The sequence below is a fragment of the Dioscorea cayenensis genome, chromosome 21 (genome assembly GCF_009730915.1).
Source record: "Dioscorea cayenensis subsp. rotundata cultivar TDr96_F1 chromosome 21, TDr96_F1_v2_PseudoChromosome.rev07_lg8_w22 25.fasta, whole genome shotgun sequence".
Taxonomy (NCBI): Eukaryota; Viridiplantae; Streptophyta; class Magnoliopsida; order Dioscoreales; family Dioscoreaceae; genus Dioscorea; species Dioscorea cayenensis.
Window position 1 is genome coordinate 2474275 of NC_052491.1, and position 9331 is coordinate 2483605.

The window sequence follows — 9331 nt, forward strand, 5'->3', positions numbered from 1 at the left end:
GTGCTTGTAATGATGCAACAGAAGTTTTTCTTGGACGGCAGGGTTCTGCATGCAAGTACACAGCGCCCCAACAATGTGTCACAATGTCCGTCATATTTTCACAACTTAACCTCACTGATTTATTGTTTGATGAATGGTGAGAATATGAACATGAACTTCAACATTGAGAATGAGCCTTATATTTATAGTCTGCTACCAAAAAAAGAAAAAAGAATTTTTCATAATGATACTTTGCTTCAAGATTAATTAATTTTCATTTTTATTGTATTAAAATGTTTAAATTGATTCCCGTATGTTGCATTTTATAATGTTGTTATATAAACCGTTGCTATTTGACATCGGATCTAAAATACATAATTATTTTATTTATGTTTTCAATTTAATTTTTTTTCTAGTTTTTAGAAAATTTAGAAGATGCTAAAATAATAAAATCTATGACACTATATCACCCATCCATTTATATTCTAAATAGTAAATTTCAATAAAACAATAGCATGTTCTTCATTCTATGTTAAGTGGAAATTATATTAAAAATTCAAAAAATACAAGGGAAAACAATTAAATACATGAGGAACTCTATCAAATATTTTAAAATTATACATATGAAATAAAGGAAAAATAAGAGAAAGTAAAGCATCTTATTCCAGATGGTTTTAATCATTTTTTGGTGCAATATAGAGTTAAAGAACTCAATGCTTTGCTCTTTGATGCAATGAAGCAAAGAACCATATGCTAGAGTTTGTACACCAGATGAGCATGAGTTCTTTTCTTTGGTGCTTAATGTAATTATGCTTTAATGGATACTCATGTATATATAGTAGAATAGTTGCTTTCTCTATATAAAATTAATTAATGGTTATTTTCTTCATTATTTTTCCTTTTTTGTATCTCATCGTACTTGCTTTATTTTTTCTATCTTCCATTAGACGTCAACTGATTATGTGGTTTAATTAATTAGCTCTGGTTACTACAGAAGTAGGAATTTCATCATATGTTCATATATATATATATATATGTATGATCCTAATCAAACAAAAGAGTGTGGCATCAACCATGATTATGTCATCATAAAGAATACCAACAACAAAAACAATGAAAAGGGCTTTCTATACAGGCTCTGCCCATAAATAGTAAATCTGCTCGCTTTTGCTCCAAATCATGCCTCAGCCTCATGGTTTTATCCTTGGAAAACTACCTCATAATTTGATACAATTTTCATATCAAGAAGATCGATTCTACATTCGACAGATATGATTACATGAGTTTAATTATGTGAAAATGAAGTGATGTACGCGGTGGTGTAAGGAGTATTGCACATGATATTATTGATCAAAATTTCGACTCATGGTTGTGTCTGCCACTATTTTTATAATTATTCCACTCACACTAAGTAGTGGTTGTGTAAAGTTCGGAGCGATGCTGCGATGATGTTTTGAGAAAAGATCATTTTCTTATTTTATTAATCCTTTTCAAGTGGAGCTCAATCTATGTAATTATTTTAGATAATTCAAAGCTCCATTAATGTAGCTATAAGAAAAGAACAAGAGACCAATGTTTTTAGCACTGCCAACCATTCTCTTTTCATTTATAATATGTTTTGAAACAACCATTCTCCCTTTCATTTATAATAACGCAAAACATAGAAAAGGAGTCAAATTTAATGCAAAAATAAAAATAAAATTAGAAGAATGATTTTGAGCTTATCAGCTGAAAGACTAAATTAACCCATGTCAAGGAGATCAATCTTCTGTTGTGTGTGATTGAAGACGCGAAGGCAGAGAATATATGTTTTCAGAAGCTGTCAGTTGTTTTGTGATTTGAAAAGCTGTTAAGAGTGTTTTGGTAATCAAGGGTGGTTTAGTCATTTCAGGTATTTGAAAGTTCGGTAAAGTAGTTGCTAGTTTGAGAGGGGATGGAATGGATGGTGTAGATGTGATCATCAAGGTTTGTGTTTTAAGTTCGAGGCAGAAGTTGATGAGTTGATAAGAAAGGAAGTGAACGGAGGAGATTAAGAGATATGATAGATTAGATTAAGTCCGAGGCAAATGCAGGTTAGTCGGTTCAGTGAGCTAGAACTGGACACGTTGTAGAATGACTCATCAAAACTAAGGGGCTATAAATGTGTTTGTTTATTGTTTTGTTTCTGTTATTCAGAGAAGAAAGTGTGTGTGTGTGTGTGTGATGTTCTTAGCTTCTTGTTTTTTTTTTTATACAAAACTTATGTGAATTTTCCCTTCAAATACATGAGGTCTTATTAGAGTTCTAGTATTATTACAAAGTTGTTTGTTGATGATCCAGGTTCTTAACATCTTCTGGATCCTGCATTACATGCCTATTGAAAAATGTATAAATAAAAAATTTAGAAATCTCATACAAGCTCATAGCAGTATTAATAATTCTGAGAAAAAGGAAATATGTTTTATTTGTTCATTGAGAAACTATATATAAAGCATACCATTGTAGACAATGGCTGAAGAAGCACAATTAAGCACAATAGAGAAATCTTTGATAGCACTATCCTACTATTCTATGAAGAACAGAGCCTCCTCCTTCCTCATCCCTTCCTGCTAACATCCATCCATCCATCAAAACAGACCACAAAAATCAAGGTTCAAAGAAATGAAATCCGCATCAAATTGTAAAGCACTGAAACCTTAATATACGGTTGTTTTTACTCGTAGATCATCCACCTATAGATGAGCCATCCTTGTGTTTTATACACTATATCTAATAAAGTTGTTGCACAGGCCATTGGACATTAAACAACAGCAAAAACCAATAATGTTTTGATTTTCTTCCATGCGAGCTATCTAAAAATGAGAGAGGATGGAGGGGGAATGAACAAAAATATATTACAATAAACTCACACATTCATAAAAACAATAGCAAATAATTAATTCTTACAGACTAGTAGATTACTTCCAAATACAAAATGCTCTATAAGAATATTATTTAAATTTATTATTGACAACGGATGGCTTGAAAGGAAGTTTCTTCAGCTTTGGACAGCTGTCCAAGTAAAACATAGACAAAACAGGAAAATCCAATGAACATGTGTTTAAGCTCACTAAGTTATCCCTATACTTGATTTCCAAAGACAGTAGACTAAGAAAGGTGGGAAGGCTTGATGAAACTTGTTGCATCTCGATCAGCAGGGTCAATCAATTCCTCCATTGCTAAACAATCACTTACATTTAACTTCCAAGGCATGGGAGATGCAAAACCCATGAAAGACTCTTTAGAGATGAACACCAACTAATGGAAACATTTGTTTACCTCTGAAAGCATGCACTAGGTACTGTTTCTGCTAGCCAAGAGATTTGTTTAAGAGTTCGACACCCTTTCAACTTGAAATACTTTAAACTGACTGCACTGCCATTTATCAATAACTCCTCAACATCGCAATCAGTGATGTCTAACCTTACAAAACCATCACCACGCTTGTAACTCAAGTCACAAAAATGGAGGATGGGCATATTGTGTAGTCTGTATATACTTATATTCCATGTTGGCCAATATTTGAGAAGTCCAAGAATCTCTACTAATCTCAAGAATCTCTACTGATTCCACAACCATACCGATTGCTTCTTCTTCTTCTTTTTTTTTTAATAATAATAATTATTATTATAAGGGAAAATTACTGTTTACCCCTCGATAATTTCAAAACTTCCCAAAACGATGCTAGTGAGTTTTGCATACCTCGAACGACACTTTCTTTATTGTTTCACTCCTTTTTACCCCTAGCATATGAAATTCCATCATCGTCTTAAACCTTTTGCGTACATTTTTCATTCTTTTTGCATTCCCTTTTTGCATGTACTCATTTCTTAAAGCAGAGCTCATTTTTAAACGAAAAACTTATTCCTTAAAGCAGAGTTCATTTCTTAAAAGAGAGTTCATTTCTTAAACAAAAACTCATTTCTTAAACGAAAAACTCATTTCTTAAAGCGAAAACCTCATTTTTTAAAACATAAAACTCATTTTTTAAACTAAAACTTTAATATTTAAACAGAAAAACAAATATTTACGTGATAAATTAATCCTGGATATAAAAACCAATTAATCTTGGCCACTACATACGTATTTAAATAGAAACAACGATATTTAAGCACTTTTTAAACGTAAAAGCGCAATATATTAAAGCGAAACATCGATAGTTAAACAAAGACAAACAAAGCATATCAACAGATAACTCATTTCTAAACAGGAGAACTCATTTCTTAAGCAGAGCTTATTTTTAAACATAGACCTCATTTTTAAACGAAACCTCATTGAGTAGGGACATCGTCGCTGATCTGCATGAACAGCTGAGTCTTTCGAGCTCAGGATCAGCGAGCGATCTCGAAAGTGGCCGCTCGTGTGGGGTCTTAAAGGAGAAATCTTTATCGGCTGGGCGATCCGGTTGGCGACGTTCCTCGGCGGTCGGAGTGGTGAGGTCTTCGATGGCGACATCGGATAAGACAGGTGAACTCAAACGGAACCATTCTCGATTGCGGAGACCCATGACTATGGATATGCATAGGGTTAGGGTTAGGGATCGTTCCGAGGTTTGGATCCATGGTGCGCCTAAGTCGGTGCGACGGGAATGGAGGGAGGAAGCGGCGCCCGATGAGGGTTCGATCTCACCGTCTTCGCTCTTCGCCTTCATCATCTTCCCCGTCGTCGACCTCATCTCTTTTTCATCTTCTTCGTCGTCGACCTCTGGGAAGACCGCGATGCTCCCTCGTCGTCGAGCGAAGACATCGAAAGGTTGCACTCATCGTATTTAAATAGAAACAACGATATTTAAGTACTTTTTAAACGTAAGCGCAATATATTAAACGTAAACATCGATAGTTAAACAAAGACAAACAAAGTATAAGCGAGAACTCGTTTCTAAAGCGAGAGAACTATTTTTTTAAACGAGACCCTCGTTTTTAAACGAGAACCTCATTGAGTAGGGACATCGAGTATCTCATCGTCGATCTCGCGCGAACGCTGAGTGTTGTGCTCCGGATCCGCGGCGATCTCGAGCATACTTTGCTCGTGTGGGGTCTTAAAGGAGAAATCTTGTCAGGCGTTGGCGATCCGGTTGGCAACGTTCCTCGGAGGTCGGAGTGGTGAGGTCTTCGATGGCGACGTCGGATAAGACGGGCCGAAACTTGAATCGGAACCATTCTCGATCGCGGAGACCGCATGACATGGATAGCGATAGGGTTAGGGTTGGGGATCATTCGGGGTTTGGATCCATGTGCCCTAAGTCGGTATGACGAGAGCGAGGGAGGAAGCCGGCCGATGAGGGTTCGATCTCGCCGTCTTCGCCTTCATCGCTCTTCCTCGTCGATCGACCTCATCTCTTTCATCTTCTTCGCTCGTCGACCTCGGGAAGCACCGTATGCTCCCTCGTCGTGCGAAGGCGATCGAAGGTTCGCACCTTTTTCTCCAGCAAGATCGAGGTGGAGATCAAAAATTCTAGGGTTCAAATCCCATTTTTCATGCAATGATGCTGTGATTGTAGACCGTCACTTTCTCTCACTGCCCAGAAATTTCAAGCTATAATAAAGAGATTATGGGGTGATAAATACACCACAAAAACTCGTTTCTTAAATGAGAGACCTCATTTTTAAACAAAAACCTCATTTCTTAAACGAAAACTCATTTCTTAAACAAAAACTCATTTTTAAATAGAAAATTCATTTTTAAACAGAAAACCTCATTTTTAAGACGAACCTCATACTCTCATATTTTAAATGAAGCTTCATTTTTAAACTGAGAGCTATCATGACTAAGGCATTATAGTCAAACCCGTCACACTCTACAACTCCCACGCAGGGACAATTTCATCCAAAAATTCCAAATTAACTCTATCAATCAATGTTAGATGTTTCGTTTAAAAATCGTCTGTATTCAAAAAGAGGGGTTTTGGGAAGTCATACTAAGGTGTAGCAATATCATGCAAAACTTTTACGTGGTGTTTTTAGCATTTCACTTATTATAATAATAATTATTATTATTATTATTATTTATTATTTATTATTATATAATGCTTTTATGTAGAATAAGTTAAGTTATGTAGAATAAGTTAATTTAGGGAAAACTAACTGCAAAAACGTCTGTCACATGGAGAACTAACAATGCCAAATTTTAAAAAAAATAAAAGGACTCAACGGTCACAAAAAAATTATAAATGGATCGAAAGAACCGAACTAATTGCTAAAACATCATCCATCACATGAAGAACTAACACTGCCAAATTAAAAAAAAAACTCCAAGGTCACAAAAATTATAAAAGAATTAAAAGAACAAAAATTGTAATTTAAGGACTAAAAAGGTAATTATAACTATTAATATAAACATTAGTCATATGAAATAAATTCCACAGCAACAAAAATATAACCATATATTAGAAAAATAAAATAAAATTGAATATATATACCTAGTTATTTATTTTATAATTAATAAAATTTAACCTGATATTTTATAGTTAATAAAACCTAATGATCACCGAGAATGAAGGTAACTTCACCATTAAACATATATTTTCCAAATCCAAGTCTACAAAATCTAGCACTCTAAATACATCTAAAAAGACACTGTCCTGTATCTTCAAATACAAAATTACAAAAATTTATAAATACAATACAACTAAAATTCTACTGTATCTAACTATAAGCTAATATAATCTCATCACTTCTCCCTCTATTGTAGCTCCGGTTGCACTTTCACCAGCTATATCTAATCAAACGCCACCATAATCTCATCACTTCTCACTCAGCTGTGGCTTTGGTTGCACGTTCACCAACCTTTCCAAGTGAACTCCAACTAGTATTCCTTCACAAGCACTGTCTTCTCTTCCAACAAGTACTTCACAACCATTTCTCAGCACAATATTTTCAAACACATAAAGATCTTTAAATGCATGGCAAAATCCATGATTCACCTTGAACCTTCACACATATTTCATGATTTAAAATTCAGACTATTTGGGGATTTCACAAAATATCAGGCTTTTTTTTTGTTAATTCAGAATTTCCTCAGTACCATCTGGTACTTCCCTAGTAAAAACAATCAGCAAAAGTAACACACCATATGAGACATGAGAAACTGAAAGACAATGAGGACTATTCCTAGACAAAAGATAAAGATGAAAACCAAGAAAGCACATTATGGATTTAGATTATAAAGTATTTGGTTTTTGGATGACAAACATGATCTCTTTTTATGCTCTCTATCAAAGAAAACCAGAATGGTGTCTTAAGCACTCACCAGTGGTCACTTTGATGTCATGTGTGACAAAAATTTTACATTTGGTTAGCCTCACGATGATGGTAATGGCGACGAGCTCTCTTATGGCCACGTATTCTTCTTCTAGATTGCTTGCTGACATTGTTAGAATGAGAGGTTTCCTTGCCACTTTTCCAAATCACCAAAAGATGCAATCCAGAGGATCCGTGATCATATCACTGCCCTGGCTGCTCTGTATTCCAAAGGAAAGAAGTTTTTAATAACTGTTTCTAAAAATGAAGTTAAACGTGTCAGGCAGGATCAAAGAATGAAATACTTACAATGATTTGCTTTGGGCTGCTCCTTTTGTGATGGAGTTTTTATAATTTTTCGACTTTGCTGTATTGGAACTTTTGAACATCATTTCCCTCACATACATGTTCGGAACCGCCATAATGTGAAAGCACGATCAGGATTCACGTCATTGAATACCTCCTCTGGGTACATATGTTTACTCAAAAGTTTCACACGTGATGGATTATACATATGCCTCTTCATGATTCTGCCAAAAATGCCATGCATTCAGTATCCAATAAACATTTCTTTCCAGCAAATATACTGAATTGAACATTCAAACAAACATAAATGTAACACACAGAAATTCAATCCCTTCTTGTGATAATACTTACAGATATTCAGTAGAAAAATAAATCATAGTTTAAATCAGGACTAGAGTTATAGAGTTACTAAGAGAAAATAGAAGAAAATCACAAAAGATAACCAAAAATTTCCAGAAATATCAAGGAGGTGCTGGCATTACATATTTGCCAGTGCACAGATAGAGAAAATCTAAGTGTGCCACATGGTGCATTGAGAGCTCTACTGAAGGGCACATTTGCAAAATGGTTGCACAATGCAAGAACATGTCATATACATGTAAATATATAGATTGAGTAGAACCCTACATGCCTGCCAAACCCAACTTTCATGCGATCCCAATCACGCCCCTAGAATTTTTATCCACACAAGCATCCAATGAATAATTAAACCTCCACATTCCTGCTAGCAAACCAGACCCTGCACCATTTACAAAATTATTTGCTAGTAGCTATCACACACTAGAGAATACCCCCAATAGATGTAATTATTTGGATAATCCACGGACCCATTTATTTGAAAGCCCCACACAAAAACATAAATTTAACCATTTTTGATCGATTAATGAGCTCAAGTAATCTGAAAATCCACACAAACTAATGCAGCTCACATTGAAACCCAAACTACGCACACACACACAAGATGTGATCATTTGGATGATACATGAAACCCAATAGGATTTGAAGCTCTCACAAAAAAAAATACAAATGTAACTATATTGATAATTAATAAGCTCAATTAATTGAAACTCCATCCACACACACAAAAGTAACTATTTTTCTTTTTGATAATTCATGCAGTCATTTAATTAAAGCTCCACATGCGCACACACTAATGTAAAATTATTAGGATGATTCATGCACCAGATTAATTGAAGCACCACAGATATATATATCCAATGTCATCAGCTCAATTGCTTGAAGCTGCACTCAAGACAAACAAAAAATGTAACTTGTTTGGGTACTTCATGAATCACAATTAACTGAAGTTCCACACACATACAAATCAAATTTCACGAACACAATAACTTGAAGCCACACACACACACAAAAATGTAATTATTTGGACAATTCACAAGCTCAATTAATTTAAGCTACAAGAAATAACTACGAGACCAATATTTCAACACTACTAATCAGTCTTTTTTTCCTTTTTAAAAAAAGGTGGGTGAATTTAAGTATTTACAATAGCAAAAACATAGAAAAAAATGAGCCAATTTTTAGTGAAAAAAATTAAATAAAATTAGAAGAATGATTCATGAACTCACCAGCTGAAAGGCTAAACCTATGCCAAGGAACCAAGCTTCTAGATGCTGCATTACATACATATTCAAAATCAAAATTTTAGAGATCTCACATAAGCTCATAGCATTAAGTATTACGTAAAGAAAAGTTTTTTTTTTCTTTATTCATCGAGAAACTATGTATAAAGCATATACCGATCCAGGCAATGGCTGAAGAAGCACAAGCAC

At 34.6% G+C, this 9331-nt stretch overlaps 1 long non-coding RNA gene across 2 annotated transcripts; it reads right to left on the reverse strand.

Moving 5' to 3' along the window:
* Positions 1-7640: 7640 nt before the first annotated feature.
* LOC120252569 lies at positions 7641-9331 on the reverse strand. Of its 2 annotated transcripts, none has more exons than XR_005534049.1 (3): positions 9299-9330; positions 9128-9172; positions 7641-7765 (listed from the first exon to the last, which is right to left on the reverse strand). It is a non-coding gene; the product is annotated as an uncharacterized LOC120252569 (long non-coding RNA). The 2 variants fall into 2 exon arrangements; XR_005534048.1 differs by lacking the exon at positions 7641-7765 and adding an exon at positions 8221-8280 and having other exon boundaries at positions 9299-9331.